Genomic DNA, 17923 nt, shown 5'->3' on the forward strand with positions numbered 1-17923 from the left:
TATTTAAAACATGTTATAGCCAGAAAAATATGTATTTATTTATATATATTTGGACTGCCATTCTGAATGTTAAAATATGTGCCATAAGTCACTGCCTATGTTTACATGCCACTAATCAGACTAAGGAATTTTTATGTGACATAGGCAAACCTCTTCAATTCTATTTACTTGCTTGCTTCAGATGCGTAATGTTCTACCGGACCTCCCTCATTTTGTTGTCTACAATTCCCATTCAAATGCAGTTACTTCCGTGGATGTAAAAACATGCAGTATGTCATGCGTGTCACAGCACTCATCCAGTACCCAGAGTGTACATGTACAAACCAGTGGTGTCTTCCGGCGTCTAAACAAGTGCATTTATACGAAAAATATGGAGTTGTACACATGGATACCAAACAGTTTATCATTCCAGATAAGAATTTGGATTAAGGAATAGATTTGGTTTAATTTCAGGAAGGCCTCCAGCCACTCTCAGGACGCTGGAGCTCTTCAGCACCCCACTCACATCTGTCTCCTCACCTTCCTCTCAGGGAGTCAGCCAAAAACACATCACTCAGTCAGATCCCCGCAGACCAAATGACCCAAGACAGCTGTGAGTGCTGGAGCGTCCATCTGGGATACAGCTACACAGAGGTCGTTGTCTCATTGTGTTTATTCAAATATGTCTTGTAAGTAGCAAAATGAGGATGTCAGTTATGCCATGCTGCTGCTTGTTTTCCTTTTGGTTAATTTATGTCAGGGTGCCAAAAAAGCAACATAGTTTTTTTTTTTTTAACAGGGATTCTGCAGTTCTTAAGTTCTTAAAAAGTTTTTATTTGTACTTCCACAAACGAAGGCCTTGAAACGGTCTTATACTGGAGCAGGAAGTCTTAAAGTGATAGTTGCCGGTAGCCATTGACTTCCATAGTATGGAAAAAAAAAAAAACTATGGAAATCAATGGCTACTGTCAACTGCTTGGTTAAAACATTCTTCAAAATATCATCTTTTGTGTTTAACAGAAGAAAGAAACTTTAATTCATAAAGTTATGCCATTAAATGTTGCATGCCATTCAAAAAATGAGTATCTTTCTCAGTGTTTTTGACTGGTTTTCCAATATGAATTGAACAGCCCGATCACACAGCAATTCGCGCAAATTTGTGCGAAACCATTCCATAATTTGTACGACCTCACTCGTATGAATTCGTAAAATGTGTGAAAGTTCACATGGATTTTATGAGGTAGGAATTCGTACGAATTATGACACTAACCCCGCCCCTAAACTTACCTCTCACAGAAACCTTACAAAATCGAAGTGAGATTGTACGAATTCATGCGAATTAGCCGCCTTGTAAAATATGTAGGAATTGGTCATGAGATAGCGTTGGAATTTAAATATCCTTAGACGAGATGCATTTACTTGAAAATAAAAAGATATAGTCTTGTTTTCTGAAAAAAAGAAAGAGTGTATGCTCAGTTTATTCACTTATTTTGATCAGAAAACAAGATTTCCCATGCAATTTTGCTTAAGTAAGTCTTGATGTAAGAATCTTTTGTATTGGAAAGGTGTGGAGTGGGGGGGTACTGTAGATTTTTTGCAGCTACAGTAAAAGTCATGGTTATTTCCATAATCTAGTGGCTGGGAACAGAGGTAATCAAGCTTAAAGCTATTCATTGTCATATGAATTAATGTTATAAGTAATGGAGATCAGTTGGAAACTGTATTATTAAACTTTCAAGTGTTGCTATACAACTCGTGCTCCATAGACATTTAGAGAACATATTGACGTATTGTGTTCCTTTCAATTTATTCTTAAAAATTTCTTAACTTCACCATCATAAAACCTGCAAAAACCCTCCCTGTATGTTTTAATACTTGAATGCTGTTGTTTAGGAGACAGGAAGAATTGACTAGAAGCATGAAGCTGATGAAGGGTACAGATCAAATTATTTGCTCTAAATTTGCGGATATTTAAGCTTTATTTCTCTTAGGGGTCTTTTTATTTAATAATAGATCATCGTTCCCAAGTATTGAATTTAATTACGTCTAAGATCCTCTTGTACCCTGAATTTCGGACCAATTTTGAAAATTTTCCGTCATAGCCTATAGCACTATAACTCAAGTGGAAAATGATGTTGTTGAGTATGTTAATGTCCTGTGACGTTTGCTCAGGAAAATCCAATCACCCGTTTCAGCAAGAGCAAATGTGTCATATTAAAAGTAAATTGCAAAAGCACTGGAAGCGCAGAAGTTGTTGTGGAACATGTTTAATGCCACATTGTGGTTTGTTGCATTAGTAGAAGGGGTTTTGTGTTGCAGTTTTCTGTCAATCAGAGGACTGTTGGCAGACATGATGGAAAAAATAAATTTCTGCTTAATGTAGATTGGAAGTTGATTGTTCTTTTTTTTTTATATTCCGGTCCAAATTTTTTGAGGAAGCATCGTTATCCATATATTCTTACCTCTGAGTGCAGATATGTGTTTCCTGCGAGACTTTCCATACATCCTCTGAGAAGGTTCAGTTCACATGCCAGTCAGTGTATATATTACAGCACTCATGCAATAGTACTTAAATCGTCTCTTCCTGCTTGCTTTGAGCGTGATGTTATGTTTAGAGAAGTTTTTCTCTCCTTAACATTCTGTTTAGTTTACACTGAATTCCCTTTTCATTCATTAATCTTTTGTTTGGAGAAAAAAAATCACCTTTAAAGTCACAAAACATGAGGGAATTGCATATCTGTAATTCTCTGCTGGTCTCTAGTGAAAAAAAACAAAACGTTTTGAGCATTTACTTGCTAAAATGTACTATTTATTTATTTATTTATTTACTGTGCAGTTATTTGCTTATTCACTATTTAATGGTTTAGGCCTATTTATTTAAAAAACAATCTATAAATAAAGTATTACAAATACTATTTTTATTTTCTCCTAAGACACTGAAAAGCAACATACACCTAACATATACATACATACACATCAAATATGTGGTTAAAAATTACTTAATTTATTTTTTCATTGTAAAACATATATAAATAAAGTATTATAAATACTATTTTTAATTTCTCTTATATATGCTGAAAAGCACCAGACATCAACATCAAATTTGTTTTATTAATTTATTTAAAATCATCAATAAACGAAGTATAAATACTATTTTCATCTTCTCCTAAAACACTGAAAAGCAAACAGACACTAACATCAAATGCATTTTTAAAAAAAAAAAAGTTTTTGTTTGTTAAACAATGTTTAATTATTTGTTTGTTTATTTGTTTAACAATGTCTGTTTATTAATTTATTTATTCAACAATGCACTTAATGTATTTAATAACTATTTATTTGATAATAAATTATATAAAGTACTATATTCTAAACAGTATTTTCTCCTAAAACACCAGCATCAAAATTGTGGTAATTTATTACAAAAAATGTGTATTATTGTAATAAATGTTTGTTTGTTTTAATAAAATATTTGTTTGGTTATTATAAATATCATGTGTAACTAAAGTAGCATACAACATATTTTTTAAATGCTGCAGATTTATGTACATATTTAAAAAAAAAAAATAAATAAAAAATCACATTCCTCTTAAAAGGTCTGTTTTAGTCCTGTTGTTCCCCACGTTCAAAGAAGTGCTCTCTGAGCTTCCAAAGTTTTATTATCATCACATAAAAGCGTGTCCTCCACACATTCAAGCCTTAACTCTTATCCCTGTTTATGTTCACACATGCATTTTATGCAACACCTTTGTCAGTTTCCCCATAAAGAATTCCTCTAGTTTTAGAGCTGTAAAGGTCCAAACGAACGTGTTGCTCACAACCAAACGCCACGGCCCCATGTGGAGAGCAGTGGCAGTTAGTCAGAATCAATCAGCAGATGCTGAGCAGGGCATGAGTTTGTTAATGGTTCCCTTCCGTCCCACAGTTTCTCTACTGTTTGTCTCACCCAGAGGAGCGCTGGCATCTGTAGCCAGTATGAAGTACTACAAAGGGGCAGAATAAACTATCCTGCGTTTAATAGCCTCCCCCTCGCAGGAGTGAAGTGTTTCTGTCTCTCTGTTTACGGTTTATGAATCCGGTGATGATTCTCATCGTGTGGGTTGGCAGATGATTTATGGCTTGAGTGGGATTATGTTGGCTGTCAGGATGTGGTGGAGGAGGACAGGGGGCATCTGTGGTTGGTTGGGGATGGTTGTACTTTTGTTGTACTGAACATCAAAGCAGGATGTGATCTCTGAAGTGAGCTGACCGTTTACTGTCAGTAAATCTTGGGAAATGCTGTGATATTTGGTTAAGTCTGTTTGTTCAGTTGCTCAGTGTCCATGAAACCAAAAAGCACAAGTGACATCTCTTATATATCTAAATTTTTTTCTTTTAAACAGTGGTGGAGAGCGAATGGAGACTGAAGTTTCCTCTTGAACTCTTCTGCTTCTCAACATATTTCCCCTTGGATTATGAGCTCTAAAATTTTTCATTAATTCTTCCAATGTCAAATTTTTATAGCAACTCATCTACGGTAATATTATAGCTCTATAATTGTACTGTGTATTAAGAACAACATTAAGAACTTTACAGTAAGGGTACATGAATTACCATGTATTCATGCATAAATTAATGTATGAATAATGCATTACTTCATGCATTAATATCTCATGAATTATCAGGAACTAACATGAGTTCAAAGTCTTTCATTCATGACTTCATGGATGAACAACACCTTAATTAATACATTAACTAAGGTGAGTACATCATCATGATTTATGATTTATTACGCATGATCATGATGTTTTCTTTGTTCACAAAAACAAGGTCTTTACTATCTATTGTGGATAAAGCTATGCTTATGGTACATTTCTTTCTTGAATTATTAAAGGAATATACAAAATCCACATTACCTCATGCATGCATACAGGCTAGAACAGTATATCAATTAATGTTAAAACTAATGTTTTCATTAAATATGATATGAGTTATCAAGCATGTTCATATCTTCTTCATAGTAGCCTGCAGGTAAATGTACATTGGCCAATCACAGAACACAGTATGTGAATTCTGTTAACATCGAAATACAGTAATCATCATTAACTAAGCATTAACTTCTCATGACTTCATCATGTGTGGCCCCTCAACTAAAGTGATATGAACATGCTTGATAACTCATATCATATTTAATGAAAACATTAGTTCTCACATTAATTGATATACTGTTCTAGCCTGTATGCATGCATGAGGAAATGTGGATTTTGTATATTCCTTTAATAATTCAAGTAGTCTTACATGCACAAAATAATGCTTTTTTGAATCATGTACCATAAGCATAGCTTTATCCACAATAGATAGTAAAGACCTTGTTTTTTTGTGAACAAAGAAAACATCATGATCATGCGTAATAAATCATAAATCATGATAATGTACTCGCCTTAGTTAATGTATTAATTAAGGTGTTGTTCATCCATGAAGTCATGAATGAAAGACTTTGAATTCATGTTAGTTCCTGATAATTCATGAGATATTAATACATGAAGTAATGCATGATTCACATATTAATTTATGCATGAATTCATGGTAATTCATGTACCCTTACCGTAAAGTGTTACCAACATTTTTAATCTTATAATAAATTACTCTTATGAGCCGGTTCTTTTTAGTGAATCAAAAACCTGCATTGAGACTAGTTTCAGCCCCAGACGTCAAGCCCACGGACCGCTGGCTAAATGTCTGATGCATATATGGCACAAGTCGTCATCTGATGGACCTTTCTCACATTTCCGGGTTTCTCAGCAGCGGAAGTCGTCATAGCTGGGTAAAATCCGACAGCAGTGAATGAGAGGGTACCACAAATATATTTTTTGCATTCCCATTTGCTCAAATAGCAAAAGAAAAACTCCACGATAGTGTTTTCACGACTTTCAATCAAAGGAAAAAAACTGAGAGAGACTGATAACAGCAGTCAGAAGAAAGAACGATGTCAAATTTACCGCCGCTCACATTGACGCTGCATTAGAAACACCCTTGCATTAGCGTTAACTATTTTTTTTTTTACTTGATGAAACGGTGATATAATACAAAGTATAGTGTTATAAATGTACATACATTTAAAAAAAATCTAAATATAAAAAACTTTCAAGGATTTATTATGATGATTACCGTTGAAACGTGTCATCACAGTCTTGTGAAAAGGGTCCAATGGTTGAATTATACAGGATTTTTGGGAGACGTGTGTGTCACGTTCTTTAATGTTCCACCTAGTAACAAAGATGCCATGGCGCCAAACCCCCTCACGAAACAAGAAAGCCATCGTGTTTACAACACTCTTAAAAATAACGGTGCTTAAAAGGTTTTTCACCCTGATGCCATAGAAGAACCATTTTTGGTTCCACAAAGAACCATTCAGTCAAAGGTTCTTTAAAGAACCATTTGTTTCTTACCTTTTTATAATCTGAAGCAGTCGCACACTTTCATCTGTGGCCCACCCAATGAGAAGTTTGTAATTTTCCAAATGGATGTAATTAATTAAAAGATACTAATAAACGTCTTATTTCACTGTAACTTTATTTACTAACAATATTAAACACTTGTTTTCATGGTCAATTACAGATCGTTTCTTAGTTTCCCCTCTTCCTATAGGTGCATATCAACATACGCTTGTCAAAATGATGATTCGTCGGTTTCTGTTAGTCCCACCCACAATGTTATGTTTACCACGTAAGGATATAATAGTAAAATGCACGCGTTTGTGAAGTTAAATTTGAAAATAGCCTAATGAAGCAAACATAAATCAGATCAATTCTTTAAAAAGTAGAAGTCTCAGCAATTAATCCGGACCATCTACAAATGAAACTCGACAGACCACCTGACGGTGCTGGATTTATCGATCGGAAACTTCTAAACCAAGCGTGTTTGAAACATCATATTAGCATAGGTACAGTGTTTTATCCGCTAAACAGATACATCCTTTGTGGAAAGAAACACATAAACATTGTGCTAGATCCTGGTCGCCACAACAAACTGCATAATTTGCAGCTGCGCACATTTCTGAGGTCCTCGGTGTGCGTGAACTGACAGAGACGTGTGATTATGAAATCATGAGGTAATGCTTTTTAATAAATTTACTTTAGTTAACGTTAGTTAATGCATTAGTTAACATTAGCAATTATTAACTAACATTAGCAATACGTTTGTTACCATGTTCAGCTTTGTTAACCAGCACAGGCAAATTTGAACAGATGGCCTACAACTTTTAATTTAAATAATGTCCTATTAGTAAATTTTGAAATGAACATTAACATAACAAATTACTAATGTTAATGCATGCTTTAGAAGTACTGTGTAATTAACCTTGGTGCTGTATTTTTTTGTTGGCAATATGACATGCAGTTTTCATATGCTACACACCTGGCCCACCCAGTTTTATGTAGGCCCTCCCACTTAAACATTTCTGGCTACGCTAGTGATCTGAAGAACCTTCTTTTGCCACAAAAAAACCTTTTGCCTTGGCCAATGAAAGCTGCCATGGATTCCAGACCTTCAGTCGTCAGTCTGAAGGTCTGGCTACGCAAGACTACATTGTGACTAGTCTTTTTGAGCAAATGACTCAAATGTGCCTTTTTTAGTGAATCAAAAACATACAGCATGACCAGTGTAGTCTGATTCCCCAACAAATGACTCTTTTGAGCAGGTTCTTTTTAGTGAATCAAAAACCTACATCATGACAAGTATTATAGTCCGATTCCTGAACAAATGATTCTGATGAGTCAATTCTTTTTAGTAAATTAAATTAAACATACAGTGCAATCAGTGTAGTTCGATTCCTGAGCAAATGACTCTTATGAGCTGGTTCTTTTCAGTGAATCAAAAATATACAGCATGACCAATATAGTTTGATTCCCGAACAAATTACTCTTTCACTGTAGTCAATTGGAAACATGCAGCGTGACCTGTAAAGTCTGATTCCCGAATCATTAATTATGAACTGGTTCTTTTTATGCATAGTTCACAAAGAGGAGTCGCGGGTTTAAATCAGCCTTACAAATCTTTTAGTCAGGCTACATTATTTTCAATGATATCCATATCGAAATAAAGTTTGGTGTCATTATTATTCCTGACTGATTGTTAAACAAAGATTTACTTCTGCATTTTTTTTTTTTTCATAATTCATGAAAAAGTGAACATGCAAAAGTGTTGTAACTGTTTAGTGAGCTTATCCCTTTGCAAACAAACAGTTTCTTCAGTTTGAGGGGTCAGAAAGCAGTTTCTATGCTAGTGTTGTGGAAAACAAAGAGGCTCATGATCAGATCTGTGATATCAGCCAGTAAGGACTCCTAGATACTCACTACAAAGCAAAGCCATATGGGCAATATTTTCACAGCGTTTACAGCATCGTTGTTTACATTTCAGGAGTAAAATAAAACTCCAGAACTCTTTATGGTAGGCTAATAACTTGGCCAAGCTAGTTCATCTTAATGATGGCATTGTTCATGTGGTAATCAAGAGCATATAGTTGCACCGAATCAACCCAGCCATCTGGACGATGTATCTTGCTAATTCTGAAATGCTTCTCTTTACTTGTCAGATATTGTGAGGTCTGTTTGTCCAGCCAACTGAACACTTGAGAAGACAATGACTGAAATGGTAGGGAATTATATGAGCCAACAGCGGGAAAGATCAGTCGAAGTCCTTCCACGATCGTCCAACATGGATAATAGGCATCCATTTGTAATGCCAATTCTGCAATCCGTTTAGTCACAAACAGATGGGAGTCCTGCATAGGAATCTTAACAGAGAGAGAAGAAATCTGTTCGAAATACAAATTAAGTGAAGGCACGATACAGGAACAAATGCATTCCAATCAACATGTACTTGATGATCTTGTCTCTATTTAGATTCATAGGTTGGTCATGGTTTTTAGAAGCAGCATAATTTACCTGTTTACTTCAGGGAAAGAGAGCAAACAGCAGTTTTCCCTAAACTGCTGTAAAATATTAAAGTAAAAAGTAATATAAAAGTAAAAATATTTAAATTTGTAAAGTATGAAGTGTGTAAATTATACGTGTATACATATACTGTACACACACACACATATATATAAATACATACATATATACAGGTGCATTTCAATAAATTAGAATGTCGTGGAAAAGTCATTTATTTCAGTAATTCAACTCAAATTGTGAAACTCATGTATTAAATAAACTACTTCAGTCTGTGTGCACTGAATTTAAGTCTTTGGTTCTTTTAATTGTGATGATTTTGGCTCACATTTAACAAAAACCCACCAATTCACTATCTCAACAAATTAGAATACTTCATAAGACCAATATAAAAAACATTTTTAGTGAATTGTTGGCCTTCTGGAAAGTATGTTCATTTACTGTATGTACTCAATACTTGGTAGGGGCTCCTTTTGCTTTAATTACTGCCTCAATGCGGCGTGGCATGGAGGTGGTCAGTTTGTGGCACTGCTGGGGTGGCATGGAAGCCCAGGTATCTTTGACAGTGGCCTTCAGCTCATCTGCATTTTTTGGTCTCTTGTTTCTCATTTTCCTCTTGACAATACCCCATAGATTCTCTGTGGGGTTCAGGTCTGGTGAGTTTGCTGGCCAGTCAAGCACACCAACACCATGGTTATTTAACCAACTTTTGGTGCTTTTGCCAGTGTGGGCAGGTGCCAAATCCTGCTGGAAAATGAAATCAGCATCTTCAAAAAGCTGGTCAGCAGAAGGAAGCATGAAGTGGTCCAAAAATTCTTGGTAAACGGGTGCAGTGACTTTGGTTTTCAAAAAACACAATGGACCAACACCAGCAGATGACATTGCACCCCAAATCGTCACAGACTGTGGAAACTTAACACTGGACTTCAAGCAACTTGGGCTATGAGCTTCTCCACCCTTCCTCCAGACTCTAGGACCTTGGTTTCCAAATGAAATACAAAACTTGCTGTCATCTGAAACGAGGACTTTGGACCACTGGGCAACAGTCCAGTTCTTCTTCTCCTTAGCCCAGGTAAGACGCCTCTGACGTTGTCTGTGGTTCAGGAGTGGCTTAACAAGAGGAATACGACAACTGTAGCCAAATTCCTCGACACGTCTGTGTGTGCTGGCTCTTGATGCCTTGACCCGAGCCTCAGTCCATTCCTTGTGAAGTTCACCCAAATTCTTGAATCGATTTTGCTTGACAATCCTCATAAGGCTGCGGTTCTCTCGGTTGGTTGTGCATCTTTTTCTTCCACACTTTTTCCTTCCACTCAACTTTCTGTTAACATGCTTGGATATAGTCAAGTCACCTTTATTTATATAGCGCTTTTACAATACAGATTGTGTCAAAGCACTTAACAGTATCAAATTGGAGGATAGAGTGTCAGTAATGTATAATGATAAGATTAAACACTAAATTTTCAGTTAAAGGCTTTTCATTATTGAATTCAGAGATGTCATTGTCTAGCTCAGTTTAGTTTAAATAGTATCTGTGCAATCAAATCGGCGATAATCGCTAGAAATTAAGTGTCCCCAACTGAGCAAGCCAGAGGCGACAGCGGCAAGGAACCAAAACTCCCTCTGTGACAGAATGGAGAAAAACCTTGGGAGAAACCAGGCTCAGTCGGGGCCAGTTCTCCTCTGACCAGACGAAACCCGCAGTTCAAAAGTTTATATTTCTATTTTAATTTTGTTGCAATTTCTAACAATAGTAGTATTATGTAGTTAGGTATTTTATTATATTTTAGTTATTTTGTTATTTTTGGTTGATATATCTGGGGATATATCTCTGGGGTCATCTGGGTGTCCTGGTCTCCGCTGACGATCAGGGCTGTAGACATCATCTCTTGGTGCTGATCCACCATCTGATCGGATACGGACTGAGAAACAGACTAGGAAAGAAACAGACAAATATTAGCGTAGATGCCATTCAACTTACGATGTAACGAGTACATCGTGTGTTATGGGGAGTGTTCCCGGTTCCGGTTGATCTAATTAATGCAGCCTAACAATCCTTTAACGGATTTGAATAATAGAAGCGTATTAATGTGTTATGTGTAAGCCAGGCTAAAGAGATGGGTCTTTAATCTAGATTTAAACTGACAGAGTGTGTCTGCCTCCCGAACAGTGTTAGGTAGACTGTTCCAGAGTATGGGTGCTAAATAGGAATAGGATCTGCAGCCTGCAGTCGATTTTGATATTCTAGGTATTATCAAATGGCCGGAGTTTTGAGAACGCAGCGGACGTGGAGGACTATAATGCGATAAGAGCTCGCTCAAGTACTGAGGAGCTAAACCATTCAGGGCTTTATAAGTAATTAACAAGATTTTAAAATCTATCCGATGCTTGATAGGGAGCCAGTGCAGTGTTGACAGAACCGGGCTAATATGGTCATATTTCCTGGTTCTAGTAAGGACTCTAGCTGCTGCATTTTGGACTAACTGTAGTTTGTTGATCAAGCGTGCAGAACAACCACCCAATAAAGCATTACAATAGTCTAACCTTGAGGTCATAAATGCATGAATTAACATTTCTGCATTTGACGTTGAGAGCATTGGTCGCAATTTAGATATGCTTTTGAGATGAAAAATGCAGTTTTACAGATGCTAGAAACATGGCTTTCAAATGACAGATTGCTATCGAACAGCACACCTAGGTTCCTGACTGATGAAGAAGAATTGACAGAGCAGCCGTCAAGTGTTAGATAATGTTCTAGGTTACATGTGGGGTTTTAGGTCCGATAATTAACACCTCTGTTTTTCAGAATTTAGCAGTAAAAATTACCGTCATCCAGTTTTTATATCGACTATGCATTCCGTTAGTTTCTCAATTTGGTGTGTTTCACCGGGCGAAGAAATATAGAGCTGAGTATCATCAGCATAACAGTGAAAGCTAACACCATGTCTCCTGATAATATCTCCCAAGGGTAACATATAGAGCGTGAAAAGTAACGGCCCTAGTACTGAGCCTTGAGGTACTCCATACTGCACTTGTGATCGATATGATACCTCTTCATTCACTGCTACGAACTGATGGCGGTCAGATAAGTACGATTTGAACCATGCTAAGGCACTTCCACTAATGCCAACAAAGTTTTGTAGTCTATTCAAAAGAATGTTGTGGTCGATAGTGTCGAACGCAGCGCTAAGATCCAGTAGAACTAATAAAGAGATACAACCACGATCAGATGATAGAAGCAGGTCATTTGTAACTCTAATGAGAGCAGTCTCAGTACTATGATACGATCTAAATCCTGACTGGAATTCCTCACAGATATCATTTTTCTCTAGGAAGGAATATAATTGTGAGGATACTACCTTTCTAGTATCTTTGACAGAAAAGGGAGATTTGAGATCGGTCTGTAATTAACTAGATCTTTGGGGTCAAGTTGTGGTTTTTTAATGAGAGGCTTAATAACAGCCAATTTGAAGGTTTTGGGGACATATCCTAATGACAATGATGAATTAATAATAGCCAAAAGAGGATCTATGACTTCTGGAAGCAGCTCTTTTAGTAGTTTAGATGGAATCGGGTCTAACATACATGTTGTTGGTTTAGATGATTTAACAAGTTTATACAATTCTTCCTCTCCCACAGTAGAGAATGAGTGGAATTGTTCCTCAGGGGGTCTATAGTGCGCTATCTGATGCGATACTGTAGCTGACGGCTGCAGGATACAATTTTATCTCTGATAGTATCGATCTTGGAAGTGAAGTAGTTCATAAAGTCATTACTGCTATGCTCTTGGGAAATGCCAACACCTGTTGATGCTTGATTTTTCGTTAATTTAGTTACTGTATTGAATAAATACCGGGGTTATGTTTGTTTTCTTCTAGAAGAGACGAAAAGTAATCAGATCTAGCAGTTTTAATGCTTTTCTGTAGGATAGGTACTTTCCCACCAAGCTAAACGAAATACCTCTAATTTAGTTTTCCTCCAGCTGCGCTCCATTTTCCGGGCTGCTCTCTTTAGGCGAGTGTGCTCATTATACCACGGTGTTGGACTCTTATCCTTAATCTTCCTTAAGCGTAAAGGAGCAAACGCATCTAAAGTGCTAGAAAAGAGAGAGTCCATAGTTCCTGTTACATCATCAAGTTGTTCTGAGCTATTGGATATGCTGAGGAACTGAGATAAGTCAGGAAGATTATTTATAAAGCAGTCTTTTGTGGTAGAGGTAATGGTTCTACCATATTTGTAACAAGAAGTTGGCTTTACAGCTTTAGCTATATGGAATATACAGGAGACTAGATAATGATCTGAGATATCATCGCCTGCTGCAAAATTTCAACGCCACTGACATCAATTCCATGTGACAGTATTAAATCTAGAGTATGATTTCGACAATGAGTAGGTCCTGACACGTGTTGTTTAACACCAATTGAGTTTAGAATGTCTATAAATGCTGATCCCAACGAATCTCTGTCATTATCAACATGGATATTAAAATCACCAACGATTAGGACTTTATCTGCAGTCAGCACTAACTCCGATAGAAGATCAGAAAATTCTTTAATAAAGTCTGTATGGTGCCCTGGTGGCCTGTATACAGTAGCCAGTACAAACATCACAGGGATTTATCATTAACACTTGTTTCTTTGGATAACGTTATATGAAGCACCATTACTTGAACGAATTATACTTGAAACCCAACCTCTGAGAGATACTGAAAATATTTCTATAAATTGTAGCAACACCTCCCCTTTACCTTTTGGACGCGGTTCATGTTTGTAACAGTAATCTTGGGGTGTAGACTCGTTTAAAGTAATGTAATCATCTTGTTTTAGCCAGGTTTCTGTCAGACAAAGCACATCTAGTTTATGGTCAGTGAACATATCATTTACAAAAAGTGCTTTTGAAGAAAGGGATCTAATATTTAATAAGCCAAGCTTTATCATGTGTTTATCTGTATTATATCGTTTTTTTATTTGTTGAACATCAATTAAATTGTTACTATTACTTTGGTTTGGATGTTTTCTGTATTTTCTAGTTCGGGGAACAGACACAGTCTCTATAGAGTGATATCTAGGTGAAAAAGTTTCTATGTGCTGAGAGTTAACTGACTTTGGTTACATGAGGTGGCTAGCAGACGATCGGTTTAGCCAGTCTGTCTGCTTCCTGACCTGGGCTCCAGTTAGTCAAGTACAAACTCTACTAATATCTACGATATAGCACTCTGTGAACAGCCAGCTTCTTTGGCAATGAATGTTTGTGGCTTACCCTCCTTGTGAAGGGTGTCAATGATTGTCTTCTGGACAACTGTCAGATCAGCAGTCTTCCCCATGTTTGTGTAGCCTAGTAAACCAAACTGAGAGACCATTTTGAAGGCTCAGGAAACCTTTGCAGGTGTTTTGAGTTGATTAGCTGATTGGCATGTCACCATATTCTAATTTGTTGAGATAGTGAATTGGTGGGTTTTTGTTAAATGTGAGCCAAAATCATCACAATTAAAAGAACCGAAGACTTAAACTACTTCAGTCTGTGTGCATTGAATTTATTTAACACATGAGTTTCACAATTTGAGTTGAATTACTGAAATAAATAAACTTTTCCACGACATTCTAATTTATTGAGATGCACCTGTATGTATGTATGTGTATGTATGTATATGTATGTATGTGTATGTATGTATATGTATGTATATGTATGTATGTATATTTATGTTTATATATACAGGTGCTGGTCATATAATTAGAATATCATCAAAAAGTTGATTTATTTCACTAATTCCATTCAAAAAGTGAAACTTGTATATAATATTCATTCATTACACACAGACTGATATATTTCAAATGTTTATTTCTTTTAATTTTGATGATTAGAGCTTACAGCTCATGAAAGTCAAAAATCAGTATCTCAAAATATTAGAATATTTACATTTGAGTTTGAATAAATGACCATCCCTACATTATAAATTCTGGGTATCTCTTGTTCTTTGAAACCACAATAATGGGGAAGACTGCTGACTTGGCAATGATCCAGAAGACGAACATTGACACCCTCCACAAAGAGGGTAAGTCACAGAAGGTCATTACTGAAAGGTGTGGCTGTTTACAGAGTGCTGTATCAAATGCAAAGTTGACTGGAAAGAAGAATTTGGGTAGGAAAAGGTGCACAAGCAACAGGGATGACCGCAAGCTTGAGAATACAGTCAAGCAAAGCCGATTCAAACACTTGGGAGAGCTTCACAAGGAGAGAACTGAAGCTGGAGTCAGTGCATCAAGAGTCACCACGCTCAGACGTCTTCAGGAAAAGGGCTACCAAGCCACTTCTGAACCAGAGACAACGTCAGAAGCATCTTACCTGGGCTGTGGAGAAAAAGAACTGGACTGTTGCTCAGTGGTCCAAAGTCCTCTTTTCAGATGAAAGTAAATTTTACATTTCATTTGGAAATCAAGGTCCCAGAGTCTGAAGGAAGAGTGGAGAGGCACAGAATCCATGTTGCTTGAAGTCCAGTGTGAAGTTTCCACAGTCAGTGATGATTTGGGCTGCCATGTCATCTGCTGGTGTTGGTCCACTGTGTTTTCTGATGTCCACAGTCAACGCAGCCATCTACCAGGAGATTTTAGAGCACTTCATGCTTCCTTCTGTTGACAAGCTTTATGGAGATGCTGATTTCATTTTCCAGCAGGACTTGGCACCTGCCCACACTGCCAAAGGTACCAAAAGCTGGTTCAATGACCATAGTGTTACTGTGCTTGATTGGCCAGCAAACTCGCCTGACCTGAACCCCATAGAGAGGAAGATGAGAGACACCAGACCCAACAATGCAGATGAGCTGAAGGCCACTATCAGAGCAACCTGGGCTCTCATAACACCTGAGCAGTGCCACAGACTGATCGACTCCATGCCACGCCGCATTGTTGCAGTAATTCAGGCAAAGGAGCCCCAACTAAGTATTGAGTGCTGTACATGCTCATACTTTTCATTTTCATACTTTTCAGTTGGCCAAGATTTCTAAAAATCCTTTCTTTGTATTGGTCTTAAGTAATATTCTAATATTTTGAGATACTGATTTTTGACTTTCATGAGCTGTAAGCTCTAATCATCAAAATTAAAAGAAATAAACATTTGAAATATATCAGTCTGTGTGTAATGAATGAATATAATATACAAATTTCACTTTTTGAATGGAATTAGTGAAATAAATCAACTTTTTGATGATATTCTAATTATATGACCAGCACCTGTATACACACACACACACACACACACACACACATATATATATATACATATATACAGTGAGGAAAATAAGTATTTGAACACCCTGCTATTTTGCAAGTTCTCCCACTTAGAAATCATGGAGGGTCTGAAATTGTCATCGAGGTGCATGTCCACTGTGAGAGACATAATCTAAAAGAAAAAATCCAGAAATCACAATGTTTGATTTTTTTAACTATTTATTTGTATGATACAGCTGCAAATAAGTATTTGAACACCTGAGAAAATCAATGTTAATATTTGGTACAGTAGCCTTTGTTTGCAATTACAGAGGTCAAACGTTTCCTGTAGTTTTCACCAGGTTTTCACACACTGCAGGAGGGATTTTGGCCCACCTCCACACAGATCTTCTCTAGATCAGTCAGGTTTCTGGCCTGTCGCTGAGAAACACGGAGTTTGATCTCCTCCAAAGATTCTCTATTGGGTTTAGGTCTGGAGACTGGCTAGGCCACGCCAGAACCTTGATATGCTTCTTACAGAGCCACTCCTTGGTTATCCTGGCTGTGTGCTTCGGGTCATTGTCATGTTGGAAGACCCAGCCTCGACCCATCTTCAATGCTCTAACTGAGGGAAGGAGGTTGTTCCCCAAAATCTCGCAATACATGGCCCCGGTCATCCTCTCCTTAATACAGTGCAGTCGCCCTGTCCCATGTGCAGAAAAACACCCCCATGCTTCACAGTAGGGATGGTGTTCTTGGGATGGTACTCATCGTTCTTCTTACTCCAAACACGTTTAGTGGAATTATGACCAAAAAGTTCTATTTTGGTCTCATCTGACCACATGACTTTCTCCCATGACTCCTCTGGATCATCCAAATGGTCATTGGCAAACTTAAGTCGGCCTGGACATGTGCTGGTTTAAGCAGGGGAACCTTCCGTGCCATGCATGATTTCAAACCATGACGTCTTAGTGTATTACCAACAGTAACCTTGGAAACGGTGGTCCCAGCTCTTTTCAGGTCATTGACCAGCTCCTCCCGTGTAGTTCTGGGCTGATTTCTCACCTTTCTTAGGATCATTGAGACCCCATGAGGTGAGATCTTGCATGGAGCCCCAGTCCGAGGGAGATTGACAGTCATGTTTAGCTTCTTCCATTTTCTAATGATTGCTCCAACAGTGGACCTTTTTCACTAAGCTGCTTGGCAATTTCCCGTAGCCCTTTCCAGCCTTGTGGAGGTGTACAATTTTGTCTCTAGTGTCTTTGGACAGCTCTTTGGTCTTGGCCATGTTAGTAGTTGGATTCTTACTGATTGTATGGGGTGGACAGGTGTCTTTATGCAGCTAAAGACCTCAAACAGGTGCATCTAATTTAGGATAATAAATGGAGTGGAGGTGGACATTTTAAAGGCAGACTAACAGGTCTTTGAGGGTCAGAATTCTAGCTGATAGACAGGTGTTCAAATACTTATTTGCAGCTGTATCATACAAATAAATAGTTAAAAAAATCATACATTGTGATTTCTGGATTTTTTCTTTTTAGATTATGTCTCTCACAGTGGACATGCACCTACGATGACAATTTCAGACCCCTCCATGATTTCTAAGTGGGAGAACTTGCAAAATAGCAGGGTGTTCAAATACTTATTTTACTCACTGTACATACATACATACACACACACACACACACACACACACACACACACACACACACACACACACACACACACACACACACACACACACACACACGCACATATATACACACACACACACATATATACACACACACACACACACACATATATATATATATA

General features: G+C 37.3%; 1 protein-coding gene across 2 annotated transcripts in view; it reads left to right on the top strand.

Moving 5' to 3' along the window:
- dchs1a (dachsous cadherin-related 1a) overlaps positions 1-17923 on the top strand; it is a 140541-nt gene continuing 122618 nt past the window's right edge. Inside the window, exon 1 of one of the 2 annotated variants that reach the window (XM_058744348.1) lies at positions 1-633. The gene's annotated coding sequence lies outside the window, so the exon portion shown is untranslated. The remainder of the gene's footprint in view (positions 634-17923) is intronic. The other variant, XM_058744346.1, reaches the window with a different exon arrangement.

The sequence above is a fragment of the Onychostoma macrolepis genome, chromosome 15 (assembly GCF_012432095.1).
Source record: "Onychostoma macrolepis isolate SWU-2019 chromosome 15, ASM1243209v1, whole genome shotgun sequence".
NCBI lineage: Eukaryota > Metazoa > Chordata > Actinopteri > Cypriniformes > Cyprinidae > Onychostoma > Onychostoma macrolepis.